This window comes from Panthera onca, chromosome F1, assembly GCF_046562875.1.
Source record: "Panthera onca isolate mPanOnc1 chromosome F1, mPanOnc1 haplotype 2, whole genome shotgun sequence".
Lineage (NCBI taxonomy): Eukaryota > Metazoa > Chordata > Mammalia > Carnivora > Felidae > Panthera > Panthera onca.
In genome coordinates, this window is record NC_138355.1 from 2,839,844 (window position 1) to 2,859,559 (window position 19,716).

The following is a 19,716-nucleotide window of genomic DNA, read 5'->3' on the forward strand; positions in this document are numbered from 1 at the left end:
GGGCTTCCAAGCCACCCGGGGAAGGGTCTCCGAAGGAGAGGTGGCCGGTGGTGGCGGCGGAGACGGCCATTTCCGGTTTGGGGCTCACCTGGCTGGGTATTTACCTCCCGCGGAACTGGAGGCGGGTGAGTTTGGGGGTGGGGGTATAGGGGGACTCTGGGTGTTTTTATGCTGTGTGCAGGGGCGGGTGCAGCGGGAGGGCCCCCCGGGTGTGGGGCACCCCTGGATATGTCTGGGTAGGACCTCATCTTGTGGAGGAGCCTGTGGTTGGATCTCAGTAAGGTGAGGCAAGCGCCTGGGGGTGCTGACTGGGCATATTGGGTGTTGGGGACTGAATGGAGCTGCAGAAGGAAGACAAGACTTCGGAAGGGGGAAAGGTTCACTGTGGAAAAGTGCCCCTCATCCCAGATCTCCCCTTTCCCGCAAATTCTCAGTGCTTGGAGCCACCCCCAGGAGCCAAGAGACTCCCCCTGCCCCACATCTCTGAAAGCCCCTGGCAAGTGGTTTATTCCATTTGTGGGCTTGTCCCCTGCTGTTTTGGCAGCTGGGTGTCCCTTACCCCCTCCCCCACCCCCACAAGCAGTAGAGTGAGAAGCAAGCAAGGTTCAAATGTCCCTCTGCCCCTTCCCTCTCCTTGGGGCCAACTGGGAACCCAGTCCAGCCTCTAGTTTCTAGACCGCAAAGGGGAGAATCCATAGTGGTTGGTTCCTGGGAAGCATTTAGATGCTTGGACTGTGTGTGTGTGTGTGTGAAAAGCATGCACACGCTTATGTGGCTGAGGACATGTGGCTGTGAGTGTGTGCCTCTGAGAATGTCTATGCATCGGTCTGGAGATATCCAAGTATATCTTCTTATTGTGTGTACATGGGTCTGTGTGTTTATGTGTTTTCGTGAGTATGAGGTGTATCTGTGTACATGGGTGAGGCCGTGACCATGTATGTGTGATTGTATGTGTGTCTATTGCCTCCCTTATGTCACTTCACATCCTGGAACCCCGTCACTGCTTAGCTGCCTCACCCCTGTATCTTGAGTCCTCAGCCTGAGACCACAAATGCTCACAGACCTTGGGGACTGGCCTCATTTCTGTGCCTGTGTATGTGTGTTGAGGATGTCCGCATCTGGTGTCAGCACTAAGTACCAAGAAGCCCGTCCCCGCCTGGTGGCAGACAGCCACCAAAGGACAGCCTTGAAGCCGGGACCTGTTGCTGCCCCTCACTGCTCAGAAAGCTGGGGCATATGTCTGCATATAGGTCTCTAGGTGTGGCATGTCCCGTGTTGTTAAAAGAATCAGCTCCAGGGCTGACTGTACATTCTAGCATAACTTTCATTTTTTAAATTTTTTTTAACATTTATGTATTTTTGAGACAGAGGGAGACAGAGCATGAATGGGGGAGGATCAGAGAGAGAGGGAGACATAGAATCTGAAGCAGGCTCCAGTCTCTGAGATGTCAGCACAGAGCCCAACGTGAGGCTGGAACTCACAGACCACGAGATCATGACCTGAGCCAAAGTCGGACACTTAACCAACGGAGCCACCCAGACACCCCTCATTCTAGCATTTCGGAATAAGATGGGATGTGTGGAATTCCTCAGAAAGGCCCAGATGTTTTCAGTTTAGGCCTCTTAGAGGCCCTGTGGGGACCTGAAGAAAGCTCTGTGTAGATAGACCACCTTCCAACAAAACATACAGACCTACAATATTCTGATGACTATGTTAGAGGAGGGTGTCTCTAGCAACTTCCCCAAAAGCCTTCAGGTTAAAAACCTGCAGACTCTTTGTTCATTGTTTAACCAAACCTAGTTGTAATATGTGCTCTCCAGATGTTTGCAATTGGAATGGCTGTGTTTTCAAGGAAATGGTTGGCTGTTCAACTGGGAGTGGGGGCCACAGGCAGAAGAATGTGTGAACAAGGCATCTGCCTCTGGGCAGGGCTCCAGCTGGGACCCTGGTCCCAGCTCTTCCAGCAGCTCCCTCGATGCCCTGGACAAGTCCTTTCCCCTCTCAAGGACTCAGTTTCCACATGTGGAGAAGGAGCGTCCTTGGAGGTCCCACCCATGTCAATCTAGTTTGGATTATTGGCCGCGGGGTGAGGGAGGGTGGGGTGGGTATACTTTGCCCCTGGTGACCAGAGGTGTGGGCGTGCATCTTCTCTCCTGGGAGCAGCCGAGTTTGGGGCACGGAATGAGCTTTCTGCCTGACATGAGGCCAAGGCCATTGCCTGATCAGAGGGACCTGTGTGGCATCCCCCTTGGTGCCTCAGGGGGGCAGGGACAGAACCTTGCAGATTTGGGCAGAAGGCCTCTAGCGCCCATTGACTCCGGATCTGCAGTCAGAAGGCACGGCTTACATTAGTGAGTTGGTGGCTGATTCTGAATTCTGTATTTCTTGGGGCACATCGTTTCAGGAATCAGAACTTCCATTTACTGGGGGCTACTCTGTGCTGTACCCTGTGTGTACAGATAACTTTATGAGGTGAGTGCGATTGTCCCCACTTTACAGAGAAACCGAGCTTGGAGGGGAGGCGTGAGTTGCTCAAGAGCACACAGCTGACAGGGTGCGGAGCCAGGGACTTCACCCCCAGGTCTGTCTGACATCAGAGCCAGGCTTTTATGTGTCATAACCCAAACTTGTACATCCACGTCTACACAGCACGGCAATGTCAGCATGTGTGGTGCCATGATTTCCATCGCACGGATGTGAAAACTGGCCCAGAGAGAATAAATGATGTCCCAAGGGCAGAGAACCAGTAAAGGACAAGTTCAGGTCTTCTGTTTGTGAGCCCTTTGTTCAGCCCGGGTGCCCCCTGAGGGCATGGCCATAAGCCCATGTCCCACCAAAGCCGACTTCCTCTCTCCTTCCCTTTCTCTGCCCACCCCTTTGGGGAGCATCTCCCCTCAGTATCAGGGAGCCAGGCTCCAGTGGAGTGGCATAGGGAAGCCCTTTGCCTAGAAATCCAGGAATCAAGTCAAGTCTTCCTTCTCCCCATTTTCTGGGTTCAGAGGAGCCACATCCCTGCCTGTCACAGCCTTTCCCAGAGACACCTCCCACCCTTCTTTCTGGAACTTTTGGCTTAACAGTCAGTTGCTTTTTTATTTTTTCTATTTAAATTTTTTAAAATGTTTTTATTTATTTTTGTAGGAGAGAGACAGAGCATGAGCGGGGGAGGAGCAGGGAGAGAGAGAGACCCAGAATTCGAAGCAGGTTCCAGGCTCTAAGCTGTCAGCACATGAACTGTGAGATCATGACCTGAGCCAAAGCCTGACACTAGTGCACTGTACCATCTGAAAAGTAGGAAGAAAGCTTTAAGTTGGTAGACTGTTACCAAAGAATTTCTGTAAGTTAGTTTTGGAAGTTACAGGAAAGGCAAAGATAGAACAGACAGCGTTTTGATCATTAAGGTGCTCATAAAAGAATAGAGCTGTCCCTGCGGTTTTTGAAACAGAAAAGTTTCTATGGTTTTTAAAAATAATTTTCAAAGGAATTCATTTTTATTCATGTCCATGTGTTCACTTCACAAGTAACTCTTAAGTGCCTATTAGCTACTAAGTGTTATCGTGCTGTTGAGAATATAAACGTTCAAAAACCAGTCTCTGCACCCCAGGAGTTTGTTGTTAGCACTGTCATTTGTATTATTTACTCTATTTAGTGCTTACTAGGTGCCAGAGTCTCGTAGAGCTTATAATTATCATTGTTATTTTGTATTGGCATTTGTTCCAGTTACCGTAAGTTCCCAGTGAGGAATCCGAGTTTTCAAAGACTGGGTAGAATCTATGGTAAGCGTGCAGAGTGAGTAGTTCAATTTGCCAGGTAGAGAGGCAGAAGGACCAACATTTGTATGTTTGACACTGTTTGTAAACTGTCACGGTTACGTGCTTGGCGGAGTACACAGCAGTGCAGAGGCGAAGGTGTACGAGTGAACTTAGCAGGATTTAAGAGCAGCTGGGTTTTGCAGGTAGAAAACGTGTGCTATGGCAATGGTTGGGAATGAGGTGAATACCTAGGTTAAGACAAGCTTATAGAATTTTGTTAGTGCTCTAGAAAGGAGTAGATCTTACCCGATAGGCCTTGGGAAATTTCTTTGGTAGAATGCTTGTAGCGGCAAATAATAGGTGACTTCTAACAGTGACTAAAATAGTAGGAACCAGAAATGTTTTGATGGTTCAGTGATGTCATCATGATCCCAGTTTTCTCTTGTTCAGTTTTGGAGTTGGTGGTATTTTTATTTCTCCTTTCCAGGGTGACTACTTAGCAACAGCTCCAGGTATCATATTCTCACATGGCAACATCCAGTGGGTGGGAAGGACTGCTTTTCTTTAGGTGTTTCTTCTCACTAGAAAGAGGCTTGCAGTAGACTTCCTCTAACATTTTAAAGACTAGGTTATGTCACATACTCATTCCTAAACTGGTCCCTGGTAAATCAGGTACTGTGATTAGCTTAGAATAATCCTTTCTCTTTTTGAAGCCAGGGTGAGGCCACCTTCTTTGTGTATGGAGACAATAAATATCCCAATAAAATTGTGATTCTCTAGCAAGAATGAAGAATATGGAATGGCTCTTAGGGAGGGAGCCAGCAGTATTTGATGCAGGGATTTTGGAGAATTTGAAGCAGAAGGCTAATAAGATTAGATTTGAGTTAGGACACTCCGGTTGATACATAAAATACAGATCACCAAGCCTTTTTCCTAAAGAGCCAGTGAATATTTTAGGTGATGTGGTCTCTCAGCTCTGCCCTTGTAGTGTGAAAGCAGCCATAGCAATATGTAAGTGAAGACATGGGACTATGCCCCAATAAAACATTATTTACAGAACCAGACGGCAGGTTGGATTTGGCCTGTGGCCGTAGTTTGCTGAACCCTCATATGGAGGATAGGTTATAGGAAACCACATAAAGACTGGGAGGCAAAGGAAGCTCTTGTTTTCTTAGCCTAGTATTAGTCCATTATGAAACTTTCAGTTGTGTAGATTGAAAACGTCAGGGGGTTCAATTTATTCCATTAATTTTCTTTTTTCTGGGCCTTGTGTCTTTCTCATTTGTTTTGCTTTTTTTTTATTCATTTAAGAAATAACAATAATATTTGGTGGCTTTTTTTTCCCTGTGAAAATCATCAGTTAAGAAGTCATGTTTGACTAGGGCAGTAGCAGGGAAAAGACAAGGCAGAGACTGAAACAGTATAGTTAATACGAATTTGTGATTCCTGAATATAAAAAGTTAGGGGGTGAGAGAGAACTCTCAGAAGATTCAGACGTTTCCAGATTGTGTGCCAGCATTTAAATTGGACATGAAGAATGAGTAGGACTTTTTCAGATGAACAGAGGAAAGCAGCAGGAATGAGGACACAGTAATTATAACTTTTTGATTATTTTGGCAATAATTGCCTTTAATAGGTGAACTGTATTTTTAATTTTCTAAGAAATTAAGGAAACGAAACAAAAAAAAACTGTAATCATTAGTATGTTTTTATACTGGGTCTGATAGTTCTGTTTTTCTAGAACAATCCCTGTTACTTCTTTTGATTCCTATCTGCCAGAAAATTGAACTAAGTCCTATTTAGTTGGAGAAAATTAACTAATTTTTCATATTTGAGAGGAACTTGTATATGGTAGAACATATTGGCAACCACCAGGATTCTTTTTTTTTTTTTCTGAATAAAATAGGATTGTTGCTTGTTTCACACTTCTGACATCATGATTTCATCTATTCCTTTTAAACCTTTTTTCAAATGGAGATATAGGAATGTAAGAATTTTCAAGGCAAATACCAAGAAAAAGAGTTTCCAGGAAAGGTATTCTGTGACATAACCTTTTGAATGTAACCATGTGTAAGACATCAACCCAAATAGTAAAATTTCATATAATGCAGTTGTGTTAGAGGCACCCCAACGACACCCAGATTTGATTATTGACTAGAAGCGCTCCCAGACCTCAGCATATAGTTGTACTCATGCCTGTGGTTTGGTATGGGGACAGGCTAGAAAGGCCAATCACAGAGAAAAGGTGCATGAGGTGAAGGCCAGAGTAGACCAAGCCTAGCCTTCCAGGAATCCTTTCTCTATGGAGTTAGCAGGATGTCCTTAATTCCTCCAACATCAAATTAGGACAGCACAAGTGAAATGTTGTCTGCCAGTACAAGGCTTAGGGATACTTAGTGCCCGAGGTTTTCATCAAATGCTAATCACATAGGCATCTTCTCCTTAGCATGTCCCAAAATTCCAGGTTTTCAGAAGGAAATCAAGTGCACGGCCTTAAGCACATTGATTGTACCAGCACTTAGGCAGAGTGAGCCACTCTTAACCAGCTAGGGAATTGTGGGAACCCTCCTTAAATCCAAGATCCCAGGGAACAACCAAGGGCCAGTCATTCAAGTAGGATGTTCTGAGGGTAGCCATCTTTGGCCTGCTGGATGAAACCTGTTCTGCATAGGAATTATAGCCCTGATGTCATTTTTGGTGGTGTCTTCAAATATTATTTTACTAGCAAGTAATATGATGGTTACCATGGTACTGGTTTCAGTTTCAACATACATATGAAGTAGGTATTTGTACAAAAATTACTAGGGCAATATGAGGTCATTATAATCTTTTTTATGTGATTAAGCTTCATTATGATTCTAAGATACGATCAACATAATGATTTTTGACTTAAAATTACAATAAAATCTCTTAATTATATGGAAAACCCAGGTTTGATTCATATAGTGCTGAATCCCTGTTTATAGTTATAAGATATTTGATCATATTCACCAATTGTTTTCTTGCCTAATAAGTATACGAGTAACTTTTGTATTTTTGTATTTTGCTTTATGTATTTCCATATACTTCCATATGGGAGAGAGTCCCCCTATTGTGTTACTTTAATCTCTATCTTAATTTTCAAGGTGACTCTATCATGCGTTAATATATGCTAAGAGTAGCTTCAATGGATACCGTGTTTTGTTGTTGTTGTTGTTTTATACATTTAATAAGCCTTATTTTTTACAGCAGTTTTCAGTTCACAGCAAAATATAATAGAAAGTACAGAGAGTCTCCATATTCCATACCGTGCTCCCGTACACGCTTAGCCTCCCCTGTTGTCAACATCTTGCACGACAGTGGTCCATTTTTAGTAGTATATTTTTTCAGTTCCTTCGTTTATTTTTGACGAGAGAGCATGCATATGTGTGAGCAGCAAAGGGGCAGAGAGAGAGGGGAGAAAGAATCCTGTGCTGTCACCACAGAGCCTGATACAGGACTTGATCCCATGAACTGTGAGATCATGACCTGAGCTCACATCCAGTCTTGGACGCTGAACCAACTGAGCCACCCAGGTACCCTGACAACAGTGGTGCATTTTATATGGACACTAACTCATCATTTTCAGGCCAAGTCTCTAATTTGCATTAGTGTTCAGCCTTGGTGTTATACATTCTATGAGTTTTAACAAATGTGTAATGATGCAAATCCGCCTTTGTGGTATCGTGTGAAAGAGTTTCACTGCTTTAAAGGTCCTCTGTGCTGTGCCCCTTTATCCCTACATTCAACCCTACCCTTACCTCCATAGTCTTGCTCTTTCCAGAGTGTCATATAGTAAGAATCATACAGTGGATATCTTTGAATGTTTAGAAAATTAGAATTCCCCGGTAATTGAATGTAGGCATTCAAGATATTCTTTGCCCTTTGTTTTGTTTTGTTGCTCATCAGTAGAGGATCTGATGATATATGCCTTCCATGAAAAAAAGCATGATTTCTCTAGATGTGTGTCACCTAATTGGGAGGGTTGAGAAAAATGATATCATGAACCACTACCAAGCACTCACATTGGGATCATCTTCCTAGGTGATGTGCGGTGGGTCTAGTTAGACTCTCTAGCAATGGAAAGAGACAGTCTCAAGAAGTTAGAACTTTATCAACTGGAATGCCAAATCATTCTTACTTACCTTGTCATTGGAAATAAGGCCAGGGAGAGTCCGTTTGCTATGGTTTGGCCATGCAGCAAAGTACAATAGCTATAGAGCACATTTTGTGAGGGGATGTTTCCTCCTAAAACTGAACAGCCTCTACTGAAGGGCTGGGGAAGTTCTGCCATGTGACAGCAAAATAAACATACTCTCTTTTAACTCCTCTCATAGTGGAAGTCCAGAAAAATCATGCTAGTTTCAGTTTGACATTGTCAGGTTATGATTATCATTCTCCTAACGATACCATTTTCCTCCAGTGTCATAGAGTCGGTCAGTGATGGTCATTGGAAACATCAGTTCACCTGTAGGTGTCAAATTCCGATGAAACCTATTCTTGCTTTCGGTCAATAAAGAGGAGAAAGTAAGATTTCTTAGTGCTTTAAGCCTACCAATGGTATAATTCCCATTCAGTGTAGTGTGGTTTCCAGGTGTGGTCCCAAAGCAATACTTTTTAACAAATCATAAGCCATACACTTGTAATTTCCTCTATTTTTTTATTGTTGGTTTAACATGTATTTTGCTTTCTTCTTTAGGAGCAGATAAGATTACTGAGAAATACTCTATAACCAGGTAGGATTTTTATGGATTTGTAAAAATGACATTTGTTGGGGCACCTGGGGAGCTCACGGGTTAAGGGTGTGACTCTTGATTTCAACTCAGGTTTGTGAGTTCAAGCCCCCCGTTGCGTTTTGCACTGACAGCCTCCTTGGGATATCTTTCCCACTTTCTATGTGCACTCTCAAAATATAAAGGAATGAAATGAAATGAAACGGAAAATGAAAGGAAAGGAAAGGAAATGAATGAACTGAAAATTATGTGTTTCCTAAGGGAATGCAGAGGACAAAAGCAGTTGTTGAGTGTTCTACCCTGGACTAGACACTATATACTATGCATAACATCTGTTAAGTTATACAGTCATTGTATAGCTTTGCAAAGTAGCTGTGTTATTCTAGCCTACTTTTTATTACTTTTGCAACTGTTGTTCAGGGAGGTTGATTACCCGCCCCATGGTTCCATAGTTAATGAGTAGCTGAGGGGTTTGCCCGTCACCTTGTGTAGCTTCCACATCCATTCTCTTGTTCCTCAGCAGCACTGAGATCAAGATACAGATCCTAGGGCAGATCAACTCAGAATGTCAAAGGTAATGATGTTGGAAGTCTAATTTAGGGTTTTCTTAAGAACCCAGGTTAGTCCAAGCATTTGTCCTAATATATTTGACCAGTAGTGCTAACAAAAGTAATTAGTGCAGTGGTAACTAATCCCTTGTTTTTACCATCAGAGATTTTAGGGTGGATGTCAGCTATGACCATGGTGTCATGGCTTTTACATAATAAGCAAGATGAAGTCAGGCATATCCTTAGATGTGGTGATATCTCCTCTTCTTGAGACAAATGAGTTTTCTGTAAGAGAAGGATATCTAGTTGTAGACCATGTTACGTTAATTAAATACAGCCTCTATTTCGAGGATATTGCTATATGATTCTCTGTTGCCTAAGTTCCCAGTATGGTTTCCCTTTGGGCTCGTACCCTTGACTAGTTCTAGGAAGCTTTTTCTTTTTTTGGAGATAGTTTTCCCCATGATTTTTCTGTACTGTGTTTTTGTCATTTTACTTTCTTCTATGGTTTCCTGGTATTTTTTTTTCCATTAATTTTCCCAATTGTGCCAGCTAAGGACTCTCCATTTTTCCAGAGCCCAAATCAAAAGCACTTAGAATCTCAAGATTTGGGGAACCTCAGAGACTAATTCATCAAAATACCCTCTCGGACTTCAACCTTTGTTTAACCTCCTTGTCCAATGGTTGTTTCCATGGAGAATTTGAAACTCAAAAGAGATTGAAGTGACCTAATTGGATATGATAAGTGACAGAAATGAGATTTAAATTTGGGTTCTTTTCTTGCTTTCTTTTTTTCCTTTCTTTCTTTGTTTTTTTTTCTTCATCTTGCAGGCAAATGTTTTAGTAATAGAAAGCTGGGAGTGGGTCTAATGAATACAATGAAGGAGGGTAAGAATTGAATTAGCAGAGGAGACCAGGTTTCAAGAAGAACAACACTGAGTTGGATAGGAATAAGAGTTTTAGAAAAGATGTCAGAATATGGGGGTTTATGCCAAGTGAGATAAAGGTGAATGACAGGAATGAAGGACCTAGGATTAGGGGAGTTGTTTAGAAAGGCATATTCAAAAGGAGAGTTCAAGAGTGTCCTGACCAGGTTTTGCTTTTGTGTGTGTTGGTTTCATTGAAGATACCTCAGATTTTCTGATAAGAGAGATTAAAAATCATTTGAGCTGCTGGGAAGAGTCTGTTCACAACAAATAGAAATATGATATCATCGAATTCCACCCCAACTTAGGGAGGATAGCTTAGATACTCTCAAGGAATTGGGGGTGGGGGTGAAGATTCTGAACTACAGAGATTTATGGCCCAAGGCAAGCTGTCTCCTCACTCCACCTCTTTTCCTAAATCTGTGATGCCTTTCCCATGTGCCTGTAGGGCTGGGCAGGGCTAGGATTGACTTGTCAAATCAGTAAGGGAGCTTCATCTGGATAGGTGATAACATGCCTATGTTGAGGTGACTGTGTGGATGACTGAGACTCCCAACTCGCTTGTTCTCCAGGAGCAGGACATGGCTCCTATCCTCGGTCATTTGAGCCCATCCTTGTTGTAGGAGTGTGTGCCTTCTTAGGCTAAAGATTGAAAGGTTGGAGAATGCCACTGAACTGTGCCGAAGAGTGATGTAGGAGTGGGATCTCATAGGAAAGAAAATATTCAGGCAGGGTATAGAGAAATAGAGGCACAACTACCAGGACCATTTTGATCGCAGTCTCTCTCCTTGGGTAGTTGAATGCTCCTGAAGGCTTGGAAGGTCTTGCTAGTTATTATGGACCTAAATAAGACAAGACCAGTTTAGGAACAAAGTTGGCCTTGGGAAATTTTAGTCTTTTAATCTCTAGTTAGTACTACCACTCATAACATAGAAACCTTAACTTGGATTTATTTACTTAAACGGAGGTCTACCTGACACACAATGTAATCTGTGATGCAACAACTCTGGATGGTCCACCATGATCACCATAAGCGTAGCTCCCATCTGGTAATGTATGATGCTATTACAATACCACTGACTAGATTCCCTATGCTGTACCTTTGAGCCTTGTGATTTATTCATTCTATAACTGGAACCCTGAACTTCCCTCTCCCCTTCCCCCATTTTGTACATTCCCCCACCTCCCCTCCCTTCTGGCAAGAGTCAAATCTCTGCATTTATGGGTCTGTTTCTGCTTTTTCTATGTTTGTTCATTTGTTCCCCTTTTTAGATTCTACATAGAAATGAAACCATATAGGATTTGTCTTTCTCTGTCTGACTTATTTCACTTAGCCTCCTACCATCTAGGTATATCCATGATGTTGCAGATGGCAGGATCTCATTCTGTTTTATAGCTGCATAATATTCCATTGTGTGTGTGTGTGTGTGTGTGTGTGTGTGTGTGTGTGTTTGTGTGTGTGTATGCTTTTGTGTGTGTGTGGTCTGTTCATGTTTTGGTGGACACTTGGGTTGCTTCCATATCTTGTCTATTGTAAATAATGGTATAATAAAGATACCGGTGCATATATCTTTCCAAATTAGTATTTCCATTTCCCTTGGGTAAATAAATACCCAGGAGTGGATGACTGGATCCCATGGTATTTGTATTTTTAATTTGTTGAAGCCCCTCCATACTGGCTTTCAGTGTGGCGATACCAATTTACATCCCATGACCAGTGCACAATGGTTTTTTTTTTCTCCACACCCTGAGCAACCCTTGTTTCCTGTGTGTTGAAACTGAGCCATTCTGACAGATGTGAGGTGGGAAGTCATTGTGGTAACTGTGATACATTTAATTTTCAACCATTTCAGAGAATTCCCTGCCTGTCACACTTGGTTATGGAAACTCAGACTGGGTCTTTCCTGGAGATTTTACAGGTTAGGAGAGGTGGAGGCAAAACAGAGAACTGAGAGCTTTTTAAAAACATGGTCCAAATTTTGAAAGACCTATACTCTGGAAACCGTAAAACACTGATGAAAGAAATTGAAGGTGACAGAAAGAGATAGACATCTGATGCTCATAGATGGGAAGAGTACATATTTTTAAAGTGTCTACCCAAAGCAATCTACAGATGTAATGCAATCCCTTTCAACATACCAACAGCATTTGTCACAGAGATAGACAGTCAATCCTAAACGTTGTATAGAACCACAAAAGACCTTGCATGGCCAAAGCAATATTGCCAAAGAGGAAAACTGGAGGTATCACAATCTCAGATTTCAAGTTTTATTCCAAAGCTGTAGTAATCCAAACAGTATGGTGGCTACTGACGTAAAAAATAGCCACATAGCTCGATGGAATAGAATGGAAAAACCAGAAATAAATCCACAACTGTATGGTCAGTTCATCTTCCACAAACAGGAAAGACTATCCAGTGGGGAAAAGGCAGTCTCTTCACCAAATGGTGTTGGGAAAACTGGACAAGCCACATGCCAAAGAGTGAACCTGGACCAATTTCTTTACCATACACACAAATAAACTCAAAATGAAGTAAAGACCTAAATGTGAGACCTGAAACCATAAAAAATCCTTGAAGAGAGCACAGGCCATCATTTCTCTGACTTTGGCTGTAGCAACATTTTATGTCTCCTGAGCAAAGGGAAATAAATCAAGAACAAACTATGGGGACTACATGAATCTACAAAGCTTTTGCACAGTGAAGGAAACCGTCAAAACTAAAAGGCAACCTCTGGGATGGGAGAACATATTTGCAAATGTTTTGCAAATCCAGTAAAGGGTTAGTATCCAGAATACATAAAAAAATGATACAAGTCAACATCCCCCCCTCCAAAAATCTCAGTTTCAAAATGAGCAAAAGACATAACCAGACATTTTTCCAAAGACAACATACAGATGGTGAACAAACACATGAAAAGATGCTCCCCAAAACTACAACGAAATACCACATCACGCCTGTCAGAATGGCTAAACTCCAAGACACAAGAAGCATGTGTTTGCGAGGATGTGGAGACAAAGGAAACCTCTTGTACTGTTGGTGGAAATGCAAATGGGTGTGGCCCCTGTGGAAAACAGTATGGACGTTCCTCAAAAAATTAAAAACAGAACTCTCCTATGATCCAGTTATTGCACTACTGGATACTACCCAAAAAATACAAAAACATGAATTCCATGGGACACACGCACCCCTGTGTTTATTGCAGCATTATTTCCAATAGCCAGCACAAGCGTCCATTGACAGATGAGTGAACGAAGAAGAAGCCCTATATGTATGTATGTGTGTGTGTATATGTATATCCATACACACACACACACATACACACTGTAGTATTAATCATAAAACAATGAAATCTTGCCATTTGCAATCACCTTGATGGAACCTGAGAGTAGTATGGTAAACAAAGTCAGGGAAAGACAAATACCATATGATTTTACTCATGTAGCACTTAAGAAACAATGAATGAGCAAAAGGACGATAAAAAAGGGGGAGACAAACCAAGAAATAGGCTCTTAACTGCCGAGAACAAACAGATGGTTCCCAGAGAGGAGGTGAGTGGTGGGAGGGGTGAAAGAGGTGATGGGGATGAAGCAGTGTCCTTGTCATTATGAGCACGGGGTGAGTATGGAGTTGATGAATCACTGTATTAATAAACTAATATAACACTGGATGTTACTATTACTGGAATTAAAATAAAACTTAATGAAAAAACCAGAGGGCAACTTTTAATTATACCAAGAAACTTCGTTGAATAAACAGATAGCTGACATTTCACTTAATTTTTGAATTTTTTTTTAAATAAATGAACATGTTTTTGTTGTATATTTTTGCTCTAAAGGCTTTCCGACAAACCTGGTCCTGATGATTCATGGTCTACATCAGCTAGCCAAGATTTAGATTTTGGTACCAAGGTAAAGTACCCTCCTGTGAAACTCACTTTCCTGCTCTGAATTGAGTTTTCTCCCTTATTTACTCTGAAAATTTAAGAGTAGCCTGTGTATCATCATTTTATGTGTGTAATGAAAAGTTACCAAGAACAAACCACTTTACAGATACATGACGCGTTGAATGTTTTGTTTTGTTTTGGTTTGGTTTACTTTGGTAATTCCTAGAGGTGGAGGCTGATAAAAGAATGGGCTGGAAAATATATAATGACCATCAATTTATATTGGGAAAAGCTTTCTCATAATGGAGGCAATATGACACTTGGTTAAGGATAAGGATTCTTACTGCGATAGTAACATGACTGATAATACTCATGCCTAAATGAAATCTTTTTGGATCCAAATATCTATTGTAGGTTGCCCCCCGCCCCAGGCAGTTTTTATTTTGGTGAGATACAGGATTTTCCTTTAGCTCTATCCTTTGTTCTACATTTAGACTAAAATAATATTAGAAAATGTAGAAATTTAGATGTTTACATTATTTCTCAACAATTACCTTACAAAGGTGTTCCCCTGTAGTTTTGAAATAACTCCCTGAAGAGTAAGTTAAAATTGTGCATCTCCCCGAAGACTACGTATTTTGCTGAAAAGAGTAGCTCTATGAGCAGAGGCTCTTCATAGCCAAGTTGTCAAATTTCTAATTTCAGAAACCTTTCATATTCTAGCTTTTAAAAATATCTCCTCCTAGTCCTTGTGTCAGATTCTAAAATTTAAAGTTTCAGACATCTGATATTTATTTAAATATTCATTTCAATACCCCTACATCATTATAAGCTACTGGAGGTTAGGAAACATACTTGTTTGACTCCTGGAGCTCCGAGAATAAAGTCTTGCTTGGAAGAAGCAATGTCATAGTTTTTGAATGTGAATAAATGAGTAGGGAAATGGAATTCCGTAGAATGGAATTTGAAAAATAATGAAATACGCATGATATGTCAGAATTAAATATGTGAATTTAAAAAGTAAGGCTTCAGTTTATATTTTTTTAGTGTTTAATATGTATAAATGGAAATGAATTCTATTGAGGAAATCAGGAGTTACATACGAAAGAAGGTTGCAGTATATTTTTAGTATCCTCCCACTGTGAGCTTAAAATTGCAGAGAAAAAAATTCCTCAGCCTTTGTTTTTTTAACCCCATCCGTGTCCCATTACATACATCCTTTGAAGGTTCACATTTCTTCCTAGAATTCTCATTCCCAATTCCTTCTCCATAGTGCAAGTTGATGTGTTAGGAACCTTTTTTTTTTTTTTTTCCTGTTCTTTTGATAGTCTAGTAATAATATAGCTTTTAGGAAGTGATAGATGCCAGTAATCGAACATTTTTTTATAGTGAAAAAAAAATTCTTTACTACAGTATTTATAACCAGATAACTGTAGAGTGATAAAAGTCAGTATTTTAGGGATATACTGTGAATCAAAGCCTCTGTTTTATGTATAGACTTTTATATATATCTTTAAAATGTTAAAAGAGACTATTGTTCATAGTATATTCCCAATCCTACTTATGTACCTGTTAAAAAGTGTATGTTGTTTCTACTTACCTTATTTTGCTCACATGTTTCCTTTTCTTCCTTGTCTTAAGCTCATGCTTGATTGATTGGTCATGTCTTATTTTTTTTTTTTCCTTTTTCCTCTTTCCCCCATGCTTTTTAAGTTATTTTTGATATTTTTAAAGTTTTATTTATTTTGGACCGAGAGAGAGAGAGACAGAGTGCAAGCAGGGTAGGGACAGAGACAGAGGGAGACACAGAATCCAAAGTAGGCTCCAGTATCCGAGCTGTCAACACAGAGCTCAATGTGGGGCTCAAATCCACAAACCATGAGATCATGACTCATGAGCTGAAGTTGGATGCTGAACTGACTGAGCCACATATGTGTTCCCCCCACCATACTCTTTTTTAATGATTACCCCTACCCTAATATTTCCTTGCAGAAAACATTTCTTTAGTGTCTGTTCTTTTAGTACATCACTTTCTGTCAACTCCATTGTCAACATATGTGATTATGGAATTCTACTGTCTGTGTGTAGTTTTCATCCATGACTCATTGCCCCACAAGGTTTATTATCCTTTTTTTCTCTTTCTCGGAAGGAGCCGAGCTAAATGTTTTTGTAGTGTTTGTATTTCTCTTGGAAAGGGAGAGAGAGAGAATCAGCAAGTGCTAGTAGGGAGGAGCAGACAGAGAGGGAAGGAGGAAATCTCAAGCAAGAGATTCCCATGCTGTCAGCACAGAGCCCGATGTGTGGCTTGAACCCCACTAACCGTGACTTCATGACCTGAGCTGAAATCAAAAGTTGGTCACTTAACTGACTGAGCCCCCCAGGCATCCCAGAAGTAGCTACATTTAAACAGTCATATTTGTCTTTAATGTTTTGAGAAATAGAAGCAACTTAAACTGTTTGCAATTCCAACCTACCGACATAAGATACTACTGAAGAATAAGTTTGTATATTTTCTCTTACAAGAGATAGTTCATGCCAGTCTAAATCATGCAAACACTTCACAAGATAACATATTTAAATTTCTTAGTGTTAGTTTTTTCAACATGCTTTCAGTTACCTAGGGTTCAATGTTATCTGAGGTTACTTTGGTAATGCATTTACCCGATATTAATCAGTTACAGGTACGGCGAGTAACATTTTGAGACTACCTATGAGATCTCTTGTAATCCTCACCACATGAGAAAATGGAGACTGGTAATAAATAGTAAATGGCATAACTGAGATGTGAAACTACATTTGAATGATTCCAAAGCCTGTGTTCCTTGTGTAATGGTGCTCATTTGGTAATGGTGAATATTACAATGATTTTATCGAATTGGATTCTTGTAATCCTTAAAGCTGTTAATTCTTTTCTAGAATGTCCAGAAACCACGTGTAGCAAAGCTACTGCATTCTTCTTGGCAATCCATGAAAAACAGTAAGCTACTGGAAGGCTTGTTTTATTCACTAATTCTTGTCCATTCTTGTGTTATTCACTAATTTGAAGTTACAGATATTTTCATGTCCTCTTTACTTTGTTTTCTACTAAGTGAGAGCAAAACGTGGCACTGTGAAACCAGAAGGTGGAACCTTATCTGAGGACAACAATCCTGATTCTGAAAATTAAGATATGGCTGAAACTCCACACCAGTAGCCAGAGTTTATGGCGATCCTCTTTGTGTTTTACCATCATCTAAATCTCTTCTGAAATCTTCTCTCAAGATGTTAGCTGTCCTTGGTCTTGCAAAGGTAAGTTGTTTTGTTTTATACTCCCCCAACCCCATACCATCCTCTTGCTCCTTATAATGATGAAAAGGATCTTAGGAAGAAATGGAAGTCCTCAAGATCATAATAGAAATCAGACTGATGACAACAGAGAGGAAGGTACAGGATTGAAATTTATAAAGTTGGGTGGGAGTAGACAATTCTCGGGTATGCCTTTATGGAAACAAAGAAGGAGAAGGCAGCTGGAAAGAATAGCTCGATGCATAGGAAGATGAGGAGGGGGGTTAAGGGGAAGAATTCATTTTAGAGGGGCGAGAGGAACTTAAAGAATGAAGAGTTGAGAGAAAGTATCATAAAATCAAAACAGCAATAATGGGATTAAGGCAGAGCAGATGCTCTTTAAATTATAAAATGTGGGAGAAAATATTTTAAGTGCAAATTAAGAAAAAAAAAGCCAGGTAACAACCAAAAAATGCTTAGACTCTTCTGAATGACTTACAGCTGATTTCTGTGAAGAACTGGAAGAAATTTTTGCCCTTATGTTTCAGTTTAATAAAGGTGATATCCTGTATTTAGTTTGGCAAAACCTGTGTTTCTAAGGAATGCAAAGTGAAATCTGTTTTAGGCCATACCAGATTGCAAATTTTCAATTTCTGGCTATTGTCTTTCTTGGGGTTGCTAAGGTAACTTACTGTGTGGTATAATCTTGGTATATTTTAGGTATTTTGGAGTAGAAAGAAAGGAAATATATATTTATTCTTTTCATTAAATAAAATTTCTGGTGACGTAAATAAGGTTCTTTATCCGTAAAATGAAAAACTAAATTTGAAGCTGCAACACTGAATTTGTTTTTTGTTTTTTAGCTTATTTATTTATTTTGAGAGAGCAAGCAGTATAGGGACAGGGAGAGAGGGGAGAGACATAGAGAATCCCAAACAGGCTCTTCATTGTCAGCACAGAGCTTGACGCATAGCTCAGACTCACAAACCAGTTTGCGAGATGACGACCTGAGCCCAAATCAAGATGCTTAACTGCCTGAACCACCCAGGTCCCACTTAAGCTGCCACACTCTGAAAGAAAAAATATATAAAATATGTTTTCTGCATTCTGATTTATCTTTTTTTAATTTTAAGTTTTCAACTGTGTATATATTTTGTGAGAGAGAGAGGGAGATTGAGACAGAGGCAGAGAGAGAGAGAGAGAGTGAGCAGAGGCAGAGGGAGAGAGAGAGAGAGAGAGAGAGAGAGAGAGAGAATCCTAAGCAGGCTCTGTGCTGCTAGTGTCAAACCTGACACAGAGCTTGAATATTGTGAGCCAAAATCAAGTTGGACGCTTAACCAGCTGAGCAACCCAGGTGCCACTCTTTTTTTAATAGTATCTGCATAGAATAGACACATACACACATACCAAATGAACGAACTCAACATGTATAAATTTTTGTCTAATATGAACTCTTTGTCATGACAGAATCATAAGGCAGGAAAGGTTTCCAAGAGAGTATGCAAAATTCTTTGTAGGAGATGATTTTTACTTTTTTGAAGATTTCCAACAATAGATACATTTTTAAAACAGTATTTATTTATTTTTGAGAGAGATGGAGCCTGAGCGGGGGAAGGGCAGAGAGAGAGAGGGAGACACAGAATCTGAAGCAGGCTTCAGGCTCTGAGCTGTCAGCACAGAGCCTGATACGCGGGACTCGATCTCAGGAACAGTGAGATCATGACCTGAGCTGAAGTCGGATGCTTAGCCAACTGAGTCCCCCGGGCACCCCAAGGTACATTTTATATTATTCAGGGAAAACTTTAGTATTCATAGTTGTTCAATTTAGCATGTAAATTCTTTCATGTCTAAAACTGACAAAGACTGCAGAGTTGATTTTTTTTTTTTTTGGTCCCTTTCTTCTTTCCTGCTGGGAATGTTCAGTCCTTCTTGATAATCAAACATGTATTTGAAGACTTTAAAATCTTCAAATTAGATGATCATAAACATATTAGTTGCTTAATGCTAGATTCCTTCTCCGGTTCTTAACCACCTTCCTATATAGTGTAGACAGGAAATTAGAGCTCTTCATATGCTGTTCCCAGTGGAATAATAAAACTATATGAAGTTTAAAATCGGTTTTTATATTTTTCTTAGACATCGTGGTAGTACTGGAAAATGGCTCAAAATTCTGTAATCCTGTATTTCTCTTCTATACTTTCAATCTTGTGCCTTAAGATTAATTTTTTTATTTGTTTTACTATTTTTTTTAATGTTGATTCTTGAGAGAGAGAGAGAGAGAGAGAGAGAATTCCAAGCAGGCTCCACGCTGAACCCTATGTAAGGCTTGATCTCATGACCCCAAGATCTTGAGCCGAGATCAAGGGTCAGGCACTTAATGTACTAGGCCATCCAAGCGCCCTTAGGCTATTAACTTCTATGCTGTTTTCTGTTCAAATATTTCCCAGTTGAAGACCAGATTTTAACCCCAGAGTGACCTTCATTGTGAAGGAACAGAGTCAAATTAAAGTTATGATAAAAAGATGATTCTTTATACAGAACATGAAAATAACACTTTCCAGAGAGTAACCAAGTGTTTATCGATTTTCCTAAA

The 19,716-nt window shown here is 40.5% G+C and overlaps 1 protein-coding gene and 1 pseudogene across 1 annotated transcript in view; one reads left to right on the forward strand and one right to left on the reverse strand.

Moving 5' to 3' along the window:
• Window positions 1-19,716, reverse strand: part of LOC132676859 (uncharacterized) — a 349,918-nt gene that overhangs the window by 34,451 nt on the left and 295,751 nt on the right. The window lies entirely within an intron of this gene.
• Window positions 13,581-19,716, forward strand: part of LOC132677176 (ankyrin repeat domain-containing protein 26-like) — a 161,001-nt pseudogene continuing 154,865 nt past the window's right edge.